General features: G+C 38.7%; 1 protein-coding gene across 4 annotated transcripts in view; it reads right to left on the bottom strand.

Annotated features, from left to right (window-relative positions):
• Positions 1 to 24634, bottom strand: part of EDA2R (ectodysplasin A2 receptor) — a 123167-nt gene that overhangs the window by 80745 nt on the left and 17788 nt on the right. The gene's annotated exons all lie outside the window — the stretch shown is intronic.

Below are 24634 nucleotides of genomic sequence, written 5' to 3'. Positions count from 1 at the left end.
CATCTATTTGGGACACCCTAGACCCAGTACCTAGTTATGTCAGGAAATGACCTAGCCCAGTAGTAGAACAAAAACAGATCTGGGAATACCAACCCTCAGCCACCCAATGCAGAACCTGGCTCCCCCAACCAGAGGGCCAGGACTAGCCCTGGGAAAACATGGGGTTCTGCAGCCAGCTACCTTGTGATCTGGACCTACAAATCTGTGGCAGATAGCCTCTTCACAAGGAAGGGCCTAGCAACCAACTTGACTGGGAGTGAGATACAACCTCCATACCACACACAGTAGTCAGTCTGCCACTATAGGAGGACCCACACAACTCACATGGGGGATAACCATATCTCTGATGACCAAAAAGGAGTACAATGCTGAGGTGCATAGGACATTTCCCCCAAAAAGCCACTTATACAATGTAACCAATATACCAAATGCACAGAAATGAAAAGAGGATTAGGCAAAATTAGACAAAATGAATATGTTCCAAATGAAGGAATAAGTTAAACTACAGAAGAACTAGTGAAGTGGAGATAGACAACCTACCTGATAAAGAGTTCAAAGTTATGTTCATAAAGATGCTCAAAGAACTCATGAGAAGATGATATAAACAGAGTGAAATGTTTAAAGTTTTAAATAAACAATTAGAAACTATAAAGAACAATAAAAGAGATGGAAAATTAAGTAAGCAAATGAAACATACAATAAAAGGAATCAATAGTAGATTATATGACAATGATACCGAGGACCAGATCAGTGACTTGAAAAACAAAGTAGTGGAAATCACTGAAGCAGAACAGAAAAAAGAAAAAAAAAATACATAAAAAATGAGGAGAGAAGCATAAGTTCAAGATGGCAGATTTGAAGGACGTGGGGTTAACCCTTTCTACAGTAACACCAAAATCACAATTAACTGCTGAACAATCATTGACAAATAAACACTGGAACCTGCCAAAAAAAAAAAAAAAAAAAAAAGGTACCCTAAAATCAAAGACAAAGAAGAAGCCACAGTGAGATGGTAGGAGGGGTGAAACTGATAAGATCAAATTCCATACCTGCTGGGAGTCTGACCCACGGACTAGAAAGCAATTGTATCACAGAGGCCCTGCCACAGGAATGAAAGTCCGGAGTCCATGTCAGGCTTCCCAGTTGGGGTTCTGGCAATGGGAGGAGGCGCCCACAAAGAATCTGGCTTTAAAGCCAATGGTGTTTGATCACAGGAAATCATAACAGACTGAATATTAACATCCTTAATATGTGTTCTTAGTTGCTCAGTCTTGTCCAACTCTTTGTGACCCGGTGGACTGTAGCAAGCCAATATTTCCTGTCCATCACCAAATCCCAGAGCTTGTTCAAACTCATGTCCAATGACTCAGTGATGCCATCCAACCATCTAATCCTCCGTTGTACATTTTTGCTCCTGCCTTCAATATTTCCCAGAATCAGGGTCTTTTCCAGTGTGTCTGTTCTTCGAATCAGGTGGCCAAAATACTGGAGCTTCAGTTTCAGCATCATTCCTTTCAATGAATATTAAGGACGGATTTCCTTTAGGGTTGATTGGTTTGATCTACTTGCAGTCCAAGGGACTCTCAAGAGTCTTCTCCAACACACAGTTCAAAAGCATCAATTCCTTGGTACTTAGCTTTCTTTATGGTCCAACTCTCACATCCATACATGACTACAGGAAAAACCATAGCTTTGACTAGATGGACCTTTGTTGGCAAAGTAATGTCTCTACTTTTTAATATGCTGTCTAGGTTGGTTATAGCTTTTCTTCAAAGGAAAAAGCATCTTTTAATTTCATTGCTGCAATCATCTGAAGTGATTTTTGACCCCAAGATAATAAAGCCTCTCACAGTTTCCATTTTTTTCTCATCTATTTCCCATGAAATGATGGAACCAGATGCCGTGATTTTCGTTTTTTGAATGTTGAGTTTTAAACCAGCTTTTTCACTCTCCTCTTTTATTTTCATCAAGAGGCTCTTCAGTTCCTCTTCACTTCCTCCCCTAAAGGTGGTGTCATCTGCATATCTGAGGTTATTGATATTTCTCCAAGCAATCTTGATTCCAGCTTGTGCTTCATCGAGCCAGCATTTGGCATGATGGAATGTGCATAGAAGTTAAATACACAGGGTGACAATATACAGCCTTGAGGTACTCCTTTCCCAATTTGGAACTAGCTTGTTGGTCCATGTCCGGTTCTAACTGTTGCTTCTTGACATGCATACAGAATTCTCAGGAAGCAGGTAAGGTGGTATAGTATTCCCATCTCTTGAAGAATTTTCCAGTTTGTTGTGATCCACAAAGTCAAAGCTTTAGTGTAGTCAATAAAGCAGAAGTAGATTTTTTCTGGAACTCTCTTGCTTTTTCAATGATCCAATTAATGTTGGAAATGTGATCTCTTGTTCCTCTGCCTTTCCTAAATCCAGCTTGAACATCTGGAAGTTCTCAGTTTACATACTGTTGAAGCCTCACTTGGGGAATTTTGAGCATTACTTTACTAGCATGTGAGATTAATGCAATTGTGTGGTAGTTTGAACATTCCTTGGCATTGTCTTTCTTTGGGGTTGGAATGAAAAACAACATTCTTCCAGCCCTGTGGCCACTGCTGCGTTTTCAAATTTGCTGGCATATTGACTGCAACACTTTAACAGCATCTTCTTTTAGGATTTGAAATAGCTCCACTGGAATTCCTTCACCTTCACTAACTTTGCTCATAATAATGCTTCCTAAGGCTCACTTGACTTCACACTCCAGGATATCTGGCTCTAGATGAGTGATCACATCATCGTGGTTATCTAGGTCATTAAGATATTTTTTGGATAGTTCTTCTGTGTATTATTACCACCTCTTCTTAATATCTTTTGCTTCTGCCAGGTCCATACCGTTTCTGTCCTTTATTGTGGCCATTTTTGCATGAATGGTCCCTTTGTATCTGTGATTTTCTTAAAGAGACATCTAGTCTTGCCCATTCTATTCTTTTCCTCTATTTCTTTGTATTGATCACTGGGAAACACATTCTGGTCGCTCCTTACTATTGTTTGGAACTCTGCTTTCAAATGGGCATATCTTTCCTTTTCTCCTCTGCCTTTAGCTTCTCTTCTTTTATCAGGTATTTGTAAGGCCTCCTCAGACAACCATTTTGTTTTTTTGAATTTCTTTTTCTTGGGGATGGTCTTGATCACTGCCTCCTGTACAATGTCATGAACTTCCATCCACAGTTCTTCAGGCAATCTGTCTATCAAATCTACTCCCTTGAATCTATTTGTCACTTCCACTGTATAATCATAAGGGACTTGATTTAGGTCATACCTGAATGTGTTCAAGCTGAATTTAGAAAAAAAGGCAGAGGAACCAGAGATTAAATTGCCAACATCCACTGTATCATCAAAAAAGCAAGAGAATTCCAGAAAAAAAAATCTACTTCTGCTTTACTGACTATGCCAAAGGCTTTGACTGAGTGGATCACAACAAACTGTGGAAAATTCTTCAAGATATGAGAATATCAGACCGCCTTACTTGCCTCCAAGAAATATGTATGCAGGTGAAGAAGCAACAGTTAGAACTGGAAATAGAACAACAGACTGTTTCCAAATTGGGAAAGGAGTACATCAGGCTGTTTATTCACATGTGAAATGGCGGGCTCGATGAAGCACAAGCTGGAATCACAATTTCTGGGAGAAATACTAATAACCTCAGATATGCAGATGACACCACCTTTATGGCAGAAAGTGAAGAAGATCTAAATAGCCTCCTGATGAAAGTGAAAGAGGAGAGTGAAAAAGTTGGCTTAAAACTCAACATTCAGAAAACTAAGATCATGACATTCAGTCCCATCACTTCATGGCAAATAGATGAGGAAACAATGGAAACAGTGTGAGACTTTATTTTTTCAGGTTCCAAAATCACTGCAGATGGTAAGTGAAACCATGAAATTAAAACATACTTTCTCCTTGGAATAAAAGTTATGACCAACCTAGACAGCATATTAAAAAGCAGAGACATTACTTTGCAAACAAAGGTCCATCTAGTCAAAGCTATGGTTTTTCCAGTAGTCATGTATGGATGTGAGAGTTGGACTATAAAAAAGATGAGCACTGAAGAACTGATGCTTTTGAACTGTGGTGTTGAAGAAGAGGCTTGACAGTCCATTGGACTGCAAGGAGATCGAACCAGTCTATCCTAAAGGAAGTCAGTCCTGAGTATTCATTGGAAGGACTAATGCTGAAGTTGAAGCTCCAGTATTTTGGCCACCTGATGTGAAGAACTGATTTACTAGAAAAGAACCTGATGCTGGGAAAGATTGAAGGTGGGATGAGAAGGGGAAGAAAGAGGATGAGATGGTTGGATGGCATCACTGACTCAATGGACATGCATTTGGGTAAGCTCTGGGAGTTGGTGATGGACAGGGAAGCCTGGTGTGCTGCAGTCCTTGGGGTCACAATGAGTCGGACACAACTGAGCGACTGAACTGAACTGAACTGAATGGTCTAGTGGTTTTCCTTGCTTTCTTCAATTTAAGTCTGAATTTGGCAATAAGGAGTTCATGATCTGAGCTACATTCACCTCCCAGTCTTGCCTTTGCTGACTGTGTAGAGCGTCTCCATCTTTGGTTGCAAAGAATATAATTAATCTGATTTCAGTATTGACCATCTGGTGATATCCATGTGTAGAGTCATCTCTTGTGTTGTTGGAAGAGGGTGTTTCCTATGACCAGTGCATTCTTTTGGCAAAACTCTGTTAGCCTTTGCCCTGCTTCATTCTGTACTCCAAGACCAAACTTGCCTGTTACTCCAGGTATCTGTTGACTTCCTACTTTTTCATTCCAGTTCCTTATGATGAAAAGGACAGCTTTTTGGGTGTTCTAGAAGGTCTTGTAGATTTCCTTAGAACCGTTCAGCCTTAGTTTCTTCAGCATTACTAGTCGGAGCATAGACCCAGATAACTGTGATATTAAATGGTTTGCCTTGGAAATGAACAGAGATCATTCTGTCATTTTTGAGATTGCACACAAATGCTGCATTTCAGACTGTTTTGTTGACTACGAGGGCTACTCCATTTCTTCTAAGGCATTCTTGCCCACAGTAGTAGATATAATGGTCATTTGAATTAAATTCTCCCATTCCAGTCCATTTTAGTTCACTGATTCCTAAAATGTCAATGTTCACTCTTGCCATCTCTTGTTTGACCACTTCCAATTTACCTTTATTCATGGACCTACCATTCCATTTTCCTATGCAATGTTGTTCCTTATAGCATTGAACTTTACTTCCATCACTAGTCACATCCACAACTGGGCGTTGTTTTCACTTTGGCTCTGTCTCTTCATTCTTTCTGGAGCTATTTCTCCACTCTTCTCCAGTAGCATATTGGGCACCTAGTGATCTGAGGACTTCATCTTTCAGTGCCACATCTTTTTGCCTTTTCATACTGTTCATGGGGTTCTCAAGGCAAGAATACTGAAGTGGTTTGCCAGTCCCTTCTCCAGTGGATCATGTTTTATTATAACTCTCCACCATAACCCATCCATCTTGGGTGGCCCTAAACAGCATGGCTCATAGTTTCATTGAGTTAGAAAAGGCTGTGGTCCATGTGATCAGTTTGGTTAGTTTTGTCTGATTGTGGCTTTCATTCTGTCTGCCCTCTGATGGATAAGGATAAGAGGCTTATGGGAGTTTCCTGATGGGAGAGACTGACTGTGGGGGGAAACTGGGTCTTGTTCTGATGGTTGGGGCCATGGTCAGGAAATCTTTAATCAAATATTCTATTGATGGGTGGGGCTGTGTTCTCTCCGTGTTCTTTGGCCTGAGGTCAAACTATGGTAGGGTTATTGAAAGTAATGGCACCTTCTTTTAAAAAGTCTATTTTTCCAGTTCTGTGGAAGTTCTATAAACAAATCCTACTAGTCTTCAAAGTCACATTCCCTGGGGCTTCTCAGTCCCTCTCCCAGATTCCCAGGTTGGGAAATCCGTTGTGGGTCCTAGAACTTTCTTAACAGTGCAAGAATTTCTTTGGTAAAGTTGCAAATATGTATGTGTATGTGTGTGTGTGTGTATGTATATGTATGTATGTATGTGTGTGTGTGTGTGTGTGTGTATATATATATATATATATATATATATATATATATATATATATATCAGTTCAGTTTGGTTCAGTCGCTCAGTCGTGTCCGAATCCCTGAGACCCCATGAACTGCAGCACACCAGGCCTCCCTGTCCATTACCAATTCCCAGAGTCCACCCAAACCCATGTCACACATTTAGAAACGTATTTCACAGATACAATGACATTTGTAAAAAATGGACAAATGGTTCATGTGTGAAGCTACTCATTATAGTACTATTTGTAATAGAAAAAAATTCCATCAGGAGGAGACTGGTTGAATAAACTACAGAAGATAAACAACAGAGTATCTTGCAGGTATAGAAAGGAATGAGGATAATCTATATAGAGTGCAATGAAATGATCTCCTAGACATATTGTCAAATGAAAAAGAAAATCAAGGTCGAGAAAAGCAAGCTACCATTTATCTAAATATGAAAGAGTAAAGTTGGTCCAAGTACACACACATACATATCTGCTTATATTACAAAAAAAGAAACAATAGAAGGATAAGCCATAAAACAAAAATTAAAACCATAATGGGGAGCAGGGGACATACCTAAAAGAAGAAGGAAGGAATAAGTTGGATGGGACAAGCATAGAACTGAGAATTTGGGAATATGCATTGTTTTATAGATTAGGCTTTTAAAGAATGTAAATAACTTACACAATGATATAACAAGGTTAGATTGAAAATAAACCAATTCTTTAAAATTTAAATGAAACAAGTCAACCTAAGATGAAAGAGAGAGAGAAAGAAGAAGATGATGAAGAAGAAAAAGAAGAAACTGAAGGGGAAGAAGAAAGGTGAGGGAGGGGGAGAAGAAAGAAGGGAAAGGAAAGAGAAGAGGAAGGGAGAGGAAGGAGGATGTGTGTGTGTGCATAATGCTATCATCATGACTGAAACATAGTAAGTCTTTAATATACATTAGGTATTGTTCATATTGGAGGCATTTCTTTATCATGAGCACTGGAATAAAAAGACCTGGACCTCACTCCTCCGTTGTTCACTTGCTAGACAAAGGAATGATGAGACCTAGCTAGCTAGTATTTATTGGGAATCAACCATGTGTGAGTCATGCCTCTTTATTTTATTCACAAATTCAAACAATATTTAATGAGCAACTACTCTGTGTAATGATGCTATTCTAGATGTTGTGACTAAATTGAATCAATCAGACAAATTCCTGTATAACAATCCCAAGTTGCACACTCTCATCTGTGTTTCACAAATAAGCAGGGTTGAGGTACAGTGGTGTATCACAACAAGTGACCCATCCTGGGAAAACTCTTCCATAATCAGAGATACTAGGCTGCAGTGGGTGCAACATGGTCAGTTGTTCAGTCGTGTCCAACTCTTAGTGGCCCCATGGACTGTAGGCTGCCAGGCTCCTCTATCCAGGCAAGAATACTGGAGTGGGATGCCATTTCCTTCTCCAGGGCATCTTCCCAACCTAGGGATAAAACCCGCCTCTCCATGCATTGGAGAAGGAAATGGCAACCCACTCCAGTGTTCTTGCCTGGAGAATTCCAGGGACAGGGGAGCCTGGTGGGCTGCCATCTATGGGGAGGCACAGAGTCGGACGCGACTGAAGCAACTTAGCAGCAGTAGCAGTGCCACCTGAGATGCAAGGGGGATTCCAAAGCAATATATATCCAGTCCAAAAAGACTCTCTGTCCTGTGAGTCTGAAACTTCTCCCCGACCGAGAGACAGGTGGCAATGGTGTATTGGTGCAATGTGATGGCTCAGTTCAGTTCAGTCGCTCAGTCGTGTCTGACTCTTTGAGACCCCATGAATCGCAGCAAGCCAGGCCTCCCTGTCCATCACCAACTCCTGGAGTTCACCCAGACTCACGTCCATCGAGTCAGTGATGCCATCCAGCCATCTCATCCTCTGTCGTCCCCTTTTCCTCCTGCCTCCAATCCCTCCCAGCATCAGAGTCTTTTCCAATGATTCAACTCTTCATATGAGGTGGCTAAAGTACTGGAGTTTCAGCTTTAGCATCATTCCTTCCAAAGAAATCCCAGGGCTGATCTCCTTCAGAATGGACTGGTTGGATCTCCTTGCAGTCCAAGGGACTCTCAAGAGTCTTCTCCAACACCACAGTTCAAAAGCATCAATTCTTCAGTGCTCAGCCTTCTTCACAGTCCAACTCTCACATCCATACATGACCACAGGAAAAACCATAGCCTTGACTAGATGGACATTTGTTGGCAAAGTAATGTCTCTGCTTTTCAATATGCTGTCTAGGTTGGTCATAACTTTCCTTCCAAGGAGAAAGCGTCTTTTAATTTCATGGCTGCAATCACCATCTGCAGTGATTTTGGAGCCCCCCAAAATAAAGTCTGACACTGTTTCCACTGTTTCCCCATCTATTTCCCATGAAGTGATGGGACCGGATGACATGATATTCGTTTTCTGAATGTTGAGCTTTAAGCCAACTTTTTCACTCTCCACTTTCACTTTCATCAAGAGGCTTTTTACTTCCTCTTGGCTTTCTGCCATAAGGGTGGTGTCATCTGCATATCTGAGGTTATTGATATTTCTCCTGGCAATCTTGATTCCAGCTTGTGTTTCTTTCAGTCTAGCATTTCTCATGATGTATTCTACATAGAAGTTAAATAAGCAAGGTGACAATATACAGCCTTGACATATTCCTTTTTCTATTTGGAACCAGTCTGTTGTTCCATGTCCAGTTCTAACTGTCGCTTCCTGACCTGCATACAGATTTCTCAAGAGGCAAGTTAGGTGGTCTGGTATTCCATTCTCTTTCAGAATTTTCCACAGTTTACTGTGATCCACACAGTCAAAAGCTTTGGCATAGTCAATAAAGCAGAAATAGATGTTTTTCTGGAACTCTCTTGCTTTTTCCATGATCCAGCAGATGTTGGCAATTTGACCTCTGGTTCCTCTGCCTTTTCTAAAACCAGCTTGAACATCAGGAAGTTCACGGTTCACATATTGCTGAAGCCTGGCTTGGAGAATTTTGAGCATTACTTTACTAGCATGTGAGATGAATGCAATTGTATGGTAGTTTGAGCATTCTTTGGCATTGCCTTTCTTTGGGATTGGAATGAAAACTGACCTTTTCCAGTCCTGTGGCCACTGCTGAGTTTTCCAAATTTGCTGGCATATTGAGTGCAGCACTTTCACAGCATCATCTTTCAGGATTTGAAAGAGCTCCACTGGAATTCCATCACCTTCACTAGCTTTGTTCCTAGTGATGCTTTCTAAGGCCCACCTGGCTTCACATTCCAGGATGTCTGGCTCTAGGTCAGTGATCACACCATCATGATTATCTGGGTCGTGAAGCTCTTTTTTGTACTGTTCTTCTGTGTATTCTTGCCACCTCTTCTTAATATCTTATGCCTCTGTTAGGTCCATACCATTTCTGTACTTTATCGAGCCCATCTTTGCATGAAATGTTCATTTGGTATCTCTGATTTTCTTGAAGAGATCTCTAGTATTTCCCATTCTGTTGTTTTCCTCTGTTTCTTTGCATTGATCACTGAGGAAGGCTTTCTTAGGTCTTCTTGCTATTCTTTGGAACTCTGCATTCAGATGCTTATATCTTTCCATTTCTCCTTTGCTTTTCACAGCTATGAAATGTGATGGTATCCTACCTCAAAAAGTGCACTGGTCTGGGAAGTGTCCTTTCCTTTCTTCCACAACTCAGAGACTTCTTTCCTCTAATCTAGATGCACCAGAGACCTGGCTCAATCCCTTACATCCCCTAGGCAGGATCAGCTAAGAGTATTGAGAGCCAGAGAAGAACTAGATAAATCACACAGACCAAATTCACAACCAGAAAGACTCTGAAATTTAAATTATTAGAACTGGACTCAAAAGTAGACTAGGATCTGTGTGATAAACACAAACGGGTAACTGTCTCCTAAAATAAAAAATTTAAATAGAACCCTGAATCTCCTAATTGAGAAAATGTCCAAGATGTGGAAAAAAAAATCTCCTGTCAAAACAAGAATCAGGGAAGTGCAATGTGAATAAGAAATGGCAATCAACTGACACCAATACTTAGATGAAACAGATGTTGGAATAACCTGACAAGGATTTTAAGGCATGCATCAACAAGCAATCACAAATTATATTAAGAGAAAAGAAAAATTAGAAAATCACAGTACAGGAATAGGAATTATAAAATATGTAATTTTATATAGAAATTCTAAAAATAAAAACAGAAATAAATCTCACTATATGAACTCAGTAGTAGTAAGGAGATGGCAGATAATAGAATCACTGAACTTGAGGACAGAAAAACAGAATGTATGCAATCATGGACCTGTGGGACAACAATGAAAGTTCAAACAAATATATTATCAGAGTTTCATGAAAATAAAAGTAAAATATGTGACTGAAAATATTTTCAAAGAAATAAATGTTAATACTTCACAAATTTGGCAAAACAGCTACTGATTCAAGAGGATGAGAAATTCCTAAATAGAGTAAGTTTAGAGAAATGCAAACCAAAACATATTGTAATGAAATTTCTAAAGACTAAGAAAAAAATCTTAGAAGTAGCTAGAAATAAATGACACCAACTAAAGACAATACCAATAGAAATGACAGGGGTTTTCTACTTGAAGTTATGCAGGCTTGAATGAAGAGGTGAATGTTTCTCAAGTGCTGAAAGAAAAAAAACTGTCGTAAGTGCAAATTCTGCATTAAGTGAAAGTATCCTTCAGGAATTAAGAGGAAATAAATATATTCTGAGGCAAAGGAAAACTAAAAGAATGTGTTTCTAGTAGATCTATTCTTAAAGAATGGATAAATGGAGTTCTTCAAAGATAAATAAAAATTCAAACAGAAAATAAATGATTAAATTATAGAAGAAATTCTGGAGCATCAAGAAGAAAATAAACATTGAAAGAGCAAAAATATGGGTATATACAATCAACTGTCCTCATGAATTTTATAAATTGTGTTTATTGATTAAAGAAAAAATCTTAAAATTATCTGATACTCATAGCAATGATATTTGTAAGTGAGAAAGTAAAGGAACCTAAGTAGAATTAATGTTTCCATACTGTACTCAAAAAATGATAAAATGTTGATACCAGTGGAGAGTGTTAATTCACATGTGTATAATACAGTAAATCCACTCTAAGTCCACTATATACAAATGAATTCCATTCTGAGAGCATGTTCATTAAGTCCAATTTGTTTGTAAGTCCAACAAAGTTAGCATAGGTACCCAGTTGGCTATACAGTAGTGTACTGTCATAGGTTTATAATACTTTTCACACAAATAATACATAAAAACAAAAAATAAAGAGAACATTTTAAATCTTACTATATATAACCTTGAAAAGTACATTAGTACAGTGCAACAGCTGGCACACAGGTGTTGGCATCTATTGAATGGGCAAGATTTAATGACTGGAGAGGGAGAGGAGGTGGGAGATGGTAGAGATAAAGGATTGTCAGCAATAGGAGATGGAGGGCAAGCTGCAATTTCACTCACATCTGACACTGATGCAACACATACTTGTATCTTTGAAAATTCACAACTTGAAGGTTCATATGTAGGGGACTTAGCATACCCATAATGATGTTGAGGAAAGCTATACAAAATTATCACAAATAAATCAAGATGGAATCCTAAAAATTTGTTCAAGTAATCCACAGGGAAGCAAGGAATGACGCATGGAAGAACAAGAAACATAAAAAACAAATGGATAAAATGGCATACTTAGGGCCTAACATATCAACAGTTACTGTAAATATAAAAAATTTAGTACACCAATTAAGAGCTGAGATTGGCACAGTGTATACAATAAACACTATCAAATTGCCCTCAGGGCTTCAAGATGGTGGAGGAATAGAATGGGGAGAGCATCTTCTCCCCTACAAAAGATCACCTCTCCCACATCAAAAGATCATCTCCATGTGGAACAATTCCACCAAACAACTTCTGAACACTGGCAGAGGACCCCAGATGTCCAGAATGACAAAACAGTCTCCTCAGAATGAGGGGTTATGTCTTCTGTGCTGTGTAGCCTGAGAAGTCTTGATGCTACTGTAAGAGGTTAGGCCTGAACCCCAGAGGCAGTAGACTCAAGTCCAGTTCTTTGAACCATCAGAGAACCCCCAAAGCCATGGAACATTAATAGATGAGAGCCCACCCAAAGGCCTCCATACCTACACTGAGACAAAACTCCACCAAGAGCCAGCAAGCTCCCAGTGCAGCATGCCCCATGCCAATCCTCCAGCAAAACAGGAACACAATGCTGAATATTAGCAGACAGGGTGCCCAAAGCCATAGCAAACCCATAGACACCCCAAAGCTCACTAGTGGACACTGCAAAGCCCTCCAGAGAGAAGATATCCAGTTCTATCCAACAGAACACTGGCACACGTCCCCCCACCCATGAAACTTTCACAAGGCACTGGTCCAACCCCACCCATGGGCAGCAGACTCCACAATTAGGAGAAACTACCACCCTCCAGCCTGCAGAAAGGAGACCCTAAACACAGCAAACTAAACAAAATGAAAAGACAGAGAAATATACAGCAGATGAAGGAACACAGTAAAAACTCAGAAGATCAAACAAATGAGGAGGAGATAAGGAATCTATTTGAAAAATAATTCAGAATAATGATGGGAAAGATGATCCAAAATCTTGACAACAAAATAGAGGCATGGATAAATAGTTGGGGGCATGGATTGAGAAGATACAAGAAATGTTTAACAAGGACCTAGAAGAATTAACGAAAAAACAGTCAACAATGCAATAACTAAGTTTAAAAATATGGTGGAGGGAACAAACAGTAGAGTAATTAAGGCAAAAGAATGGATAAGAGAACTGGAAGACAGAATCGTGCAAATAAATGAAGCAGAGAGGAATAAAGAAAAAAGAATAAAAAGAAATGAAGATAGCATAAGAGACCACTGAAACACCATTAAGCACCCCAACTTTTGAATCATAGATGTCCCAGAAGAAGAAGATAAAAGGAAAGGGCATGAGAAAATATATGAGATTATAACTGAAAACTTCCCTAAAATAGGGAAGAAATAACCATCCTAAAAGCCCGGAGAGTCCCAGGCAGGACAAGCTAAAGGAAAAACATGTCAAGACACATATTAATCAAACTAACAAAAATTAAACACAAATATTAAAAGCAGTGAGGGAACAGCAACAAATAACACACAAGGGGATCCCCATAAGGTGAATGACTGAATTTCAACACAAGCTCTGCAGGCCAGGAAGGAATGGCAGGAATACTTAAAGTGATGAAAGGGAAAAATCTACAGCCAGGATTACTCTATTCAGCAAGGATCTCATTCAGATGTGAAGGAGAAATCAAAGGCTTTACATACAAGCAAAAGCTAAGAGAATTCAGCACCACCAAACCAATGCTTCAACAAATGATAAAGGAACTTCTCTAGATAGAAAACACAGCAAAGGCCTATAAAAACAAACCCAAAACAAAATAACAAAAAATAAACACAATATTAAACTGAAAACAATAAAGTAAATGGTAATGGGGTCATACATATCAATAACTACCTTAAATGTAAATGGGCTAAATGCTCCAATAAAAAGACATAGATTGGCCATATGGATACAAAAACAAGACTCCCATATATGGTGTTTACAAGAGATTCACCTCAAACCTAGGGACACACATAGACTGAAAGTGAGGGGCTGGAAAAAGATATTCTATACAAAAAGAGATCAAAAGGAAGCAGAAGTAGTAATACTCATATCAGATAACATAGACTTTAAAATAAAGACTGTTTTAAGAGATAAAGAGGGACACTGCATAATGATCAAGATATCAATCCAAGAAGAAGACAATTATAAATATATATGCACCCAATGTAGGGGCACTTAAATCCATAAGGCAAATGATAACAACTATTAAAGGGGAAATTGACAGCAACACAGTAATAATGGAGGTCTTTAATAAATACTCCACCCACACCAATGGACAGATCATCTAGACAGAAAATTAATAAGGAAATGCAAGCTTTAAATGACACATTGGAGCAGTTGGACCTAACATATCTACAGGGCATTTAATCCAAAACCAATATATTTCACTTATTTTCTCAAGTGCACATGGAACATTCTTCAGGATAGATCACATCCTGGACCATAAATCAAGCCCTGTTAATTAAAAAAAAAAAAAAAAAAAACAAAACAAAACAAAACAAAACAAATCATTTCAAACATCTTTCTTGATCATTATGCAGTAAGATTAGATATCAACTACAGGAAAAAAAGACTATAAAAACACAAACACATGGAAGATAAACAACACAGTTCTGAAGATCACTGAAGATATGAGAAAGTAAATCAAAATATGCATAGAAACAAGTGAAAATGAAAACACAACTACTCAAAACCTACAAGATGCACTAAAAGCAGTGCTAATAAGGAAGTTCTTAGCAATACAAGCTTACCTCAAGAAGCAAGAGATACATCAAGTAAACAACCTAACATTACACCTAAAGCAACTAGGGAAAGAAAAACAAAAACAAAAACAAAAAACCAAAGTTACTAGAACGAAAGAAATCAGAAAGATCAGAGCAGAAATAACTGAAAAAGAAATGGGCAGCTATAGCAAAGATCAACAAAACTAAAAGCTGGTTCTTTAAGAAGATAAACAAAATGGACAAACCATTAGCCAAACTCATCAAGAAAAAACATGGAGAATATGCAAATCAACGAAATTAGAAATGAAAACAGAGAAGTTACCACAAACAAATCAGAAACAAAAAGGATCATAAAAGACTGCTACAAGCAACTATATGCCAATAAAATGGACAACTTGGAAGAAATGGGCAAATTCTTAGAAAAATATAGCCCTCTAAAACTGAACCAGGAGGAAATAGAAAATATGAATAGACCAATCACAAGCATGGAACTCAAAACTGTAAACAAAAATCTTCCTAACAAACAAAAGCCCAGGACCAGATGGCTTCACAGTTAATTTATACCAAAAATTTAGAGAAGAGCTAACACTTATCCTACTCAAACCCTTCCAGAAAGTTTCAGGGTAAGGAAAACTGCCAAACTCATTCTATGAGGCCACTATCCCCTGATACCAAAACCAGACAAAGATGACACACATGCAAAAAAAAAATATATATATAGGCTAATATCACTGTTGAATGTAGATGAAAAAATTATCAACTAAATTCTAGCAAACAGAATTCAACAACATATTAAAAAGATCATACATCATGATCAGGTGGGCTTTACTGCAGGGATACATAGATTCTTCTATATATGCAAATCAAACACTGTGATATGCCATGCTAACAAATTGAAAGATAAAAACAAGATGATCATCTCAGTAGATGCAGAGGAAGTCTTTGACAAAATTCAATACCCATTATGATAAAAACTCTCCAGAAAGTAGGCACATAAGAAACATACCTCAACATAATAGAGACCATATACAACAAACCCATAGCAAACACTATCCTCAATGGTGAAAAACTTAAAGCATTTCCTCTAAAATCAAGATGAAGGAGCCACTCTCACCACGACTATTCAACATAGTTTTGGAAGCCATAGCCACAGCAGTCAGAGAATTAAAGAAATAAAAGGAATTCAGATTGGAAAAGAAGCAAAACTTTCACTGTTTGCAGATTACATGATTCTCTACATAGAAAACCTTAACAACACCACCAGACAATTACTAGAGCTAATCAATGAACATAGTAAAGTCATAGGATATAAAATTAATACACAGAAATCCCTTGCATTCCTATACACTAACAATGAAAAATCAGAAACAGAAATTAAGGAAACAATTTCATTCACCATTGCAACAAAATGAATAAAATACTTAGGAATAAATTTACCTAAAGAGAACACCTATATGCATAAAACTATAAGACACTGATAAAATAAATCAAAGATGACACAAACAGAGAGAGACACCATGTTCTTGGACTGAAAGTATCAATATAATGAAAATGACTATACTACCCAAAGTAATCTATAGACTCAATGCAACCCCTATCAAACTATGAACTGTACATCTCACAGAACTAGAACAAATAATTTCACAATTTGTATGGAAACACAAGACACCTTGAATAGCCAAAGCAATTTGAGAAAGAAGAATCGAGCTGGAGGAATCAACCTTCCTGACTTCAGACTATACTACAAAGCTACAATCATCAAGATAGTATAGTACTGGCAAAAACCCAGAAATATTTACCAATGGAACAAGACAGAAAACCAGAAGATAAATCCATACACCTATGGACACCTTATCTTTGAAAAACGAGACAAAAAAAAAAAAATACACTGGAGAAAATAGTGTCTTCAACAACATCATCTCATACTGGGCAGAATGCCACCATCAGAAAGTCTACAAACAATAAATACTGAGAGGGTGTGGAGAAAAGGGAACCCTCTTACACTGTAGGTGGCAATGAAAATTGATGCAACCACTATGGAGTATGGTATGGAGATTCCTTGAAATACTAGGAATAAAACTACCATGTGCCCCAGCAATCCCAGTACTGGGCATATATACTGAGGAAACCATAACTGAAAAAGACACATGTACCCCAATGTTCACTGCAGCACTATTTACAATTGCTAGTATATGGAAGCAACCTAGATGTCCAGATGAATGGGTAAGGATAAGATAAGGATAAGGATAAGATAAGAATGGGTAGCAACCTAGATGTCGTCAGATGAATGGATAAGGAAGTTATGGTGCATATACACAATGGAATATTACTCAACTATAAAAAAGAACACATTTGAGTCAGTTCCAATGAAGTGAATGAACATAGAGACTATTATACAGAGTGAAGTAAGGCAGAAAGAGAAAGACAAATATATATTAATGCACATATATGAAATCTTGAAAGATGGTACTGACAATCCTATGTGTAGGGCAACAAAAGAGACACAACATAAAGATGAGACTTTTGGACACAATGGGAGGTGAGGTGGGATGATTTGAGAAAATAGCACTGAAATATACACATTACCAAATGTGAAATAGATAGCCAAGGGGAGTTTCATCTGTGATGCAGGGGATCCAAAGCTGGTGCTTTGTAACAACGTGAAGAGGGGTGGGTAGGGAAGCAGTTGGAAGAGGGGTTCAGGAGGGCAACGATACACATATGCCTATGGCCAATTCATGCTCATGTATGACAGAGGCCATTACAACATTGTAAACTAATTATCCTACAATTAAAATAAGTTAATTAATTTTAAAAAGAATTTCTTAAATAGGAGTTTCATTTCTTAAGAAATTAAAAAGGAAGAAAGTATCATGAAAAATTTATATTGAAAATTTTGTTTCCTAATGGGGAAACAAAGAAAACATGTTCAAATGATCATGTCCCCCCAAATTCTTTTCCTGCTAACTAGTTTTATAACAAGAAAAATATTGATGTTCTTAATTAATTTTACCAAGCTGGCACAGTTCTGATATAAAATTTGAGGCACAAGGGCTTCCCTGGTGCCTCAGACTATAAAGAATCTGCCTGCAATGCAGGAATCCTGGGTTTGATCCCTGGGTTGGGAAGATCCCCTGGAGAAGGGACTAGCTAACCACTCCGGTATTCTTACCTGGAGAATTCCATGGACAGTGGAGCCTGGCAGGCTACCATTCTTGGGGTCGCAAAAAGTCATACACGACTGAGCAACTAACACTTTTACTTCATTTTCAGCATAGTGCTGATATCAATTTTGATGTTGATAGTGTACTTATTTATTATGCTGCTACTGCTAAGTCGCTTCAGTCAAGTCTGACTCTGTGCGAATCCAGAGACAGCAGCCCACCAGGCTTCCCTGTCCCTGGGATTCTCCAGGCAAGAACACTGGAGTGGGTTGCCATTTCCTTCTCCAACGCATGAAAGTGAAAAGTGAAAGTGAAGTCACTCAGTCATGTCGGACTCTTAGCGACCCCATGGACTGCAGCCTACCAGGCTCCTCCATCCATGGGATTTTCCAGGCAAGAGTACTGGAGTGGGTTGCCATTGCCTTCTCCAACTTATTTATTATACTTATTTATAAATAAGAGTACTTATTTATTATAAATAAAATATTAACTTATAAAACATAAGAGGGCATTTAACCCAAAATCACAATAAAAAATGCCTTATCCTGGGGATGGAAGATATTTTAATTTTGGAATTTATTAATATAGGTTATAAAATTAATATATCTATGATATACTCATTAAATAGTCATGAAATAATGACAAAATGAAATAAAATTAAAAATCATTTCTGATTTAAAAAATATTATACATTATATAAAAGATTTTTAAAATACTCCATATTCTGCTATATGCATTTCTAGTCAGGTGCCCTACATGAGTGAAGAATGAATGATAAACAGTAAGTAGAATAGGAAAAACAAAAGTTCAGAAACAGTTCACAACACTGCAAATAAACACCAAAAGGTGGTATTTTCCCCTATCAAATAAAAAAAGGAAAAACAAAAGAAAACAAACTCCTCTCATGTTAGTAATTTAATGTGACAAAGGAAGACATAAAATAAATGATAGACACATACATTATTCATGCTTGGTTAGGTTTCTGGGATATAAGAACTCCATGCACTATTGACAATAATTGTAATTATAGTGGAAATTAGTAAAATAAAGAAAGAAAGTGTTATCTGCTAATATATTACAGGATTCTTAAAACTGAATGCATTATTTAGCTTGATCATTTTACTTCTAAAAATGTCCTGCTGGAAGAGTGCTGCTCTTCTCTAAAGATTTATTTACAGTGATGTTTACAGTTCATCCTGGAGAAGGAAATGGCAACCCACTCTAGTATTCTTACCTGGACAAGTCCATGGACAGAGGAGCTTGGTGGGTTACAGTCCATGGGGTCACAAAGAGTTGGACACAACTGAGTGACTAACACTTTACAGTTCATATGAGTGAACTTAAAAACTAAATAAAATAAATTATAAAAATAAGATTGTGTCAGATGCTGTTAGCTTCTTATCCAAAATTCATTGCTCATTTTCTTCCTTATTAACATAACATTTATTTCATTCTGGGTGGTAAAGTGACCAGTCTCAAGAACTGATTCTTAATGGGTCTTATTCTGTTATGGCAATCTCATTTTTGTTTGCCAAGTACTCATGTCCTAGCATCGGATGCAATTTTGAGATACTTATAATGCCCAACTCTGGTTAATATGATACAAAAGATTCAAAAGGAAATCTGTTGGGGAGCTTCTAGGAAAATGTGTGTGTGTGCTAAGTCACTTCAGTTGTGTCCAACTTTTTGCGATCCTATGGAATATAGCCCACCAGGCTCCTCTCTGTCCATGGCGTTCTCCAGGCAAGAATACTGGAGTGGGTTGCCACACCCTTCTCCAGGGGATCTTCTCAACCCAGGGATCAAAACTGTGCTTCTTCTGTCTCCTGCATTAGGCAGGCAGGTACTTTACCGCTAGCGCCACCTTCTCCCCTTACAATATTAAGCTGCTTTTTTCCCTGTCCCTTTTTCCTAACTGACTATGATGTAAGGATGTAATGTTTTCAGTTATGGTAACCAAAAGACCACAAGCATGAGGAAAAATAGCAAGGTGCCCAGGATGTTGACAACATTCTGCCCAACCAACACCAAGGTTTCTTGCTTCCAGATTTCATTACATAAGTAAACGTGTTTATGGTTCAAGTCAGTGTTAAGTTTTATGTTATTTTTAACTTAGTACATCCTAACTGAATAAAAGATTAATTTGGCCACAGCAAAGCTGGGACTCAAATCCATGTGCATCTGTCTCATGTTTATTTTTACTGAACCACTGTGACTTTAAGCAAGACACATATCCTCTTTGAGTCTTAGTTTCATCATCTAAAATGGGATTTATAATACCTTCTTGGTGGGAATGACAGCCAAATGAGATAATGCACATGAAAGCTCTTTACAAAGCACAGACTGCTATACAAGCACAAGCTATTTATATGTAAAGTTGTTGGAAGAACACAGTATTGCAGTTAATTCATTTTTTTTTTCTGAGCTTTATAGTAGTGCTGAAACAAATTACAACCAAAGAGATGCTTAGACAAATATACACTTCATCATGAGCTAATTTTGAGAGTTTGGTAACAAATAACAGTTTGACAGAAAGACCTGTTTCTTCCCCTTGGAGAAGTTTAGGTTTGTAAATATGGGTGACTTATCTAATACCTTGTTCTTATAAAAGTGCTGAGACTTCTGATCATGAAGATCAAGGTGATATTTAAAATAGATTTCGTCAAGCCAAGTAGCTTATTCCATTGGGTCCATCCTAATGTCCAGCATGACCGAACTCTTGGTGATCATTCCTTGGTCTTGGGATCCCTTATAAACCATGTGGGTACCCCACTGTGGTATAGAATGTTATGTGTAGAGGAGTTAAAATTAGAATTAGTGCTTGTTTCTTGGTATCCCTGGGCCTTAGTCTCTATTTGCAAAATAGGTAGAAAAGAGGCAGGCTAAATAATTACTACATTTTGTTTCAGTCAGGGGATCATGTCACTCTCCAACCTGTGAAGTGAAGTGATAGTTGCTCAGTTGTGTCCTACTCTTTTGACTCTTGGACTGTAGTCTGCCAGGCTCCTTGTCTACGAAATTCTCCAGGCAAGATTACTAGAATGGGTTGCCATTCCTTTTTCCATAGGATCTTCCTGATCCAAGGATCAAACTGGGGCCTCCTGCATTGCAGGCAGATTATATACCATATGAGGTACCAGGGAAGCTCAAACCTAAAACTCTCTGAAGGATTCCTGGTGCACTTAAAAAAAAAATTTCTCATCATAAACTTGAAGAGTCCCCATGATTTGGCCAATCTCTCTCTCTGAGACCTCATTATGTACTACTCTGTCTCTCACCCAACAATCATCAGCTGTACTTACATTCTTCCTCTTCTTTGAACATTCCTAGTTCACTCTCACCTTGGAACTCTGCAGTAGTTCTATCCTCTTCCCAGAAGGCACCTCCTTAAAAAGGCATTACTGTACTACATGATAGGAGCTAACCAGTCACTCTGTATAAGATTACTGTAATTTAATTCTTGTCATACTTCCATATCTATATATGTATCTTGTTCACTGTTTCACTAATTTACTTATGATTGATTCATGTGGAGGTTTGACAGAAAACAGCAAAATTCTGTAAAGCAATTATCCTTCAATAAAAAATAAATAAATTTAGAAAAAAAGGTAAGGTTGGTGAAGGCAAAAAATTTTGTTTTGCCACATCCACAGTGCCTAAAACCATGCCTGCCAGTTTGTAGGTGTTTAAACTATCTCCCAAAAAAGAAATGAAAACAGGCAAAATGGTTGTCTGAGGAGGCCTTACAAACACTGTGCAAAGAAGAGAAGCACAAAGCAAAGAACAAAGAGAAAAATATACCAAACTGAATGCAGAGTTTCAGAGAATGGCAAGGAGAGATAAGAAAGACTTTTTAAGTGAACAATGCAAAGAAATAGAGAAAACAATAGAACTGGAAAGACTAGAGATCTCTTCAAGAAAATTAGATACCAAGGGAATATTTAATGCAAGTGTTAGTCACTCAGTCATGTCTGACTCTTTGCGACCCCATGGACTGTAGCCTACCAGGTTCTTCTGTCCATGAGATTATTCAGGCAAGAATGCTGGAGTGGGTTGCCATTCCCTTCTCCAAAGATGGACACAATAAAGGACAGAAATGGTATGGACGTAAAAGCAGCAGAAGACATTAAGAAGAGGTGGCAAGAAAACACAGATGAACTATACAAAAAAGGTCTTAATGACCTGGATAACCTCAATGGTGTGACCACTCACCTACAGCCAGAGATCCTAGAGTGTGAAGTCAAGTAGGCCTTAGGAAGCATTAGTAGAAACAAATCTAGTGGAGGTGATGGAATTCCAGTGGAGCTATTTCAAATCGTGAAAGATGATGCTGTTAAAGTACTGCACTTAATATGCCAGCAACTTGGGAAAACCCAGCACTGGCCACTGGACTGGAAAACGTCAGTTTTCATTCCAATCACAAAGAAGGGCAATGTGAAAGAATGTTCAAACTACCACACAACTGCACTCTTTTCACATGCTAGCATGGTAATGCTCAAAATAATTCAAGCTAGGCCCCAACAGTACATCAACTGGGAACTTCCAAATGTACAAGATGGATTTAGAAAAAGTAAAGGAACCAGAGACCAAATTGCCAACATCTGTTGGATCATAGAAAGAGCAAGGGAATCTAGAAAAACATCTACTTCTGCTTCATTGACTATACTAAAGCCTTTGACTGTGTGGATCACAACAAACTGTGGAAAATTCTTAAAGAGATGAGAGTACCACACCACCTTACCTGCCTCCTGAGAAACCTGTATGCAGACCAAAAAGCAACAGCTAGAACCGGACATGGAACAATGAACTGGTTCCAAATAGGGAAAGGGCTATGCCAAGGCTGTATATTGTCACACAACTTATTTAACTTATATACAGTCAGGTCAGTTCAGTCACCCAGTCATGTCCAACTCTTTGCAACCTCATGGACTGCAGCATGCCAGGGTTCCCTGCCCATCACCAACTTCCAGAGCTTGCTCAAACTCATGTCCCTTGAGTCAGTGATGCCATCCAACCATCTCATCCTCTGTTGTCCCCTTCTCCTCCTGCCTTCAATCTTTCCCAGCAGCACAGTCTTTGCCAATGAGTTAGTCCTTCCCATTAGGTGGCCAAAGTACATCATGTGTACAGATATACAGAGTACATCATGTGAAATGTTGGGCTGGATGAAGCTCAAGCTGGAATCAAGATTACCAAGAGAAATACCAATACCCTCAGATATGCAGATGACACAACCCTAATGGCAGAAAGCAGAGAGGAACTAAATAGCCTCTTGATGAAGGTGAAAGAGGACAGTGAAAACACTGGCTTAAAACTCGGCATTCAAAAAACTAAGATTATGTGATCCAGTCCCATTCAGTTCAGTTCAGTTCAGTTTCTCAGTCGTGTCTGACTCTTTGTGACCCCATGAATCGCAGCAAGCCAGGCCTCCTGTCCATCACCAACTCCCAGAGTTCACCCAAACTCATGTCCATCGAATCAGTGATGCCATCCAGCCATCCCATCCTCCACTGTCCCCTCTTCCTCCTGCCCCCAATCCCTCCCAGTATCATAGTCTTTTCCAATGAGTCAACCCTTCGCATGAGGTGGCCAAAGTACTGGAGTTTCAGCTTTAGCATCATTCCTTCCAAAGAACACCCAGGGCTTATCTCCTTTAGAATGGACTGGTTGGATCTCCTTGCAGTCCAAGGGACTCTCAAGAATCTTCTCCAACACCACAGTTCAAAAGCATCAATTCTTAGGCACTCAGCTTTCTTCACAGTTCAACTCTCACATCCATACATGACTATTGGAAAAACCATAGCCTTGACTAGACGGACCTTTGTTGGCAAAGTAATGTCTCTGCTTTTCCATATGTTATCTAGGTTGGTAATAACTTTCCTTCCAAGGAGTAAGTGTCTTTTAATTTCATGGCTGCAGTCACCATCTGCAGTGATTTTGAAGCCCAGAAAAATAAAGTCTGACACTGTTTCCACTGTTTCCCCATCCATTTCCCATGAATTGATGGGACCAGATGCCATGATCTTAGTTTTCTGAATATTGAGGTTTAAGCCACCTTTTTCACTCTCCTCTTTCACTTTCATCAAGTGGCTTTTTAGTTCCTCTTCACTCCAGTCCCATTACTTCATGTCAAATAGATGTGGAAACAATGAAAACAGTGACATACTTTATTTTCTTGGGTTCTAAAATCACTGTGGACAGTGACTGCAGAAATTAAAAGACGTTTGCTCCTTGGAAGAAAAGCTATGACAAACCTAGCCAGCATATTAAAAAGCAGAGACACCACTTTGCTGACTAGGTTCATATAGTCAAAGCTATGGTTTTTTCCAGTAGTCATGTATGGATGTAAGCGTTGGACCATAAAGAAGCCTGAGCACCGAAGACTTGATGCTTCTGCACTGTGGTGTTGGCAGACTCATGAGAGTCCCTTGGACAGCAAGGAGATCAAAGCAGTCAACCTTAAAGGAAATCAACCCTGAATATTCGCTGGAAGGACTGATGCTGAAGCTCCAATACTTTGGCCACCTGATGCAAAGAGCCGACTTATTGCAAAAGACCCTGATGCTAGGAAAGATTGAGAGTAGGAGGAGAATGGGGTGACAGAGGATGAGATGTTTGGATGGCATCATCGACTCAATGGATATGAGTTTGAGCAAACTCAGGAGATAGTGAAGGATAGGGATAGGGAAGCCTGGTGTGCTGTAGTCAATGGGGTCGCAAAGAGTAGGACATAACCTAGCGACTGAATAACAATGAACAAAACCAGTAAGTGATTGCTGAATTATTAGACAACTGCAGAAAATATGTGAGTGTGAAAAAAATCTGCTGGCTGTCTGCTCCGAACCTTTGTGTCCCCAACTTCAGTCTCAATTTAATACCACTCTCAGTTTCTGGGACCAACAGGGACCTGAAGCAAAAACAATTATGCAGCTCTGCAAATCAGGGTTGAGTATATAATTCCTGCCTTGTGG

This window comes from Bubalus kerabau, chromosome X (genome assembly GCF_029407905.1).
Source record: "Bubalus kerabau isolate K-KA32 ecotype Philippines breed swamp buffalo chromosome X, PCC_UOA_SB_1v2, whole genome shotgun sequence".
Classification (NCBI taxonomy): Eukaryota; Metazoa; Chordata; class Mammalia; order Artiodactyla; family Bovidae; genus Bubalus; species Bubalus kerabau.
This window is presented reverse-complemented; position numbering and strand designations above follow the sequence as displayed.